The following is an 812-nucleotide window of genomic DNA, read 5'->3' as shown; positions in this document are numbered from 1 at the left end:
TGTCAGTAAGGAGCGTTTAGTAGAAGGTATACCTCTACCGAAACCAACAGGTGAGGGGAACATTACTTCCTCTCTTAACGAAGGTAAGGATCTAATTTCAATGACCTATAAATCAATTATTGATGTCTCCTGTGAACATTGATGTTTGTAAGAGAGGATGGGTAGTGGTGGTGGTAGTAGTTGTGGTGGTGGAAGCTGCACTGGTATTGGTGTTGATGGTGCAGGTAGTGGTGATGATGATGATGATGGTAATGATGGTGGGGGGCAGTGGTGTTGTGGTAGTGGTGGTGGTGGGGGTAGTAGTGGTTGTAGTGGTAGTGGCAGCGACAGTGATGATGATGGTGGAGGTGACAATGATGATGGTGATGATGATGGTGATGGTGGTGGTGGTTGTGGTAGTGGTAATGGTGTAGATGGTGGTGGTAGTGGTTGTGGTGGTGTTGTGGTTCCTCATGTATAAGGAACCCCCTAATTTTGAGATTTGAGGTTCAAGGAATTAAGTAATTTATTAATATCTACAATACTATCCAAAACTCCCATATTTTTTAACCTACTTTTTAACCAAAATGTTCCTTATACACGTTAAAAAACGGTATATACTGTTTTTCAAAGTGTACAAGAAACCCTCGTGTATAAAGAACCCCTTAATTTTGGGAACTTAAAATTTTGAAAAAAAGGTTTTGTAAGGGATCATAGTACTATCCATGTATAAGAAACTCATATTTCTTTAACCTAATTTTTATACTAAAAAGGCCTCCTTATACACATTAAAACATGGTATATATATATAAATTATATATATATATATATAT

General features: G+C 37.7%; 1 protein-coding gene across 1 annotated transcript in view; it reads left to right on the top strand.

Moving 5' to 3' along the window:
• The first annotated feature begins 6 nt into the window (after positions 1 to 6).
• The window catches only part of LOC106883459 (sushi, von Willebrand factor type A, EGF and pentraxin domain-containing protein 1), a 26,308-nt gene continuing 25,502 nt past the window's right edge, over positions 7 to 812 (top strand). The window contains exon 1 of the mRNA XM_052976162.1: positions 7 to 83. The gene's annotated coding sequence lies outside the window, so the exon portion shown is untranslated. The remainder of the gene's footprint in view (positions 84 to 812) is intronic.

The sequence above is a fragment of the Octopus bimaculoides genome, chromosome 23 (genome assembly GCF_001194135.2).
Source record: "Octopus bimaculoides isolate UCB-OBI-ISO-001 chromosome 23, ASM119413v2, whole genome shotgun sequence".
Classification (NCBI taxonomy): domain Eukaryota; kingdom Metazoa; phylum Mollusca; class Cephalopoda; order Octopoda; family Octopodidae; genus Octopus; species Octopus bimaculoides.
Note: the sequence above shows the minus strand (reverse complement) of the source record. Positions and strands in the feature narration are given on the sequence as shown.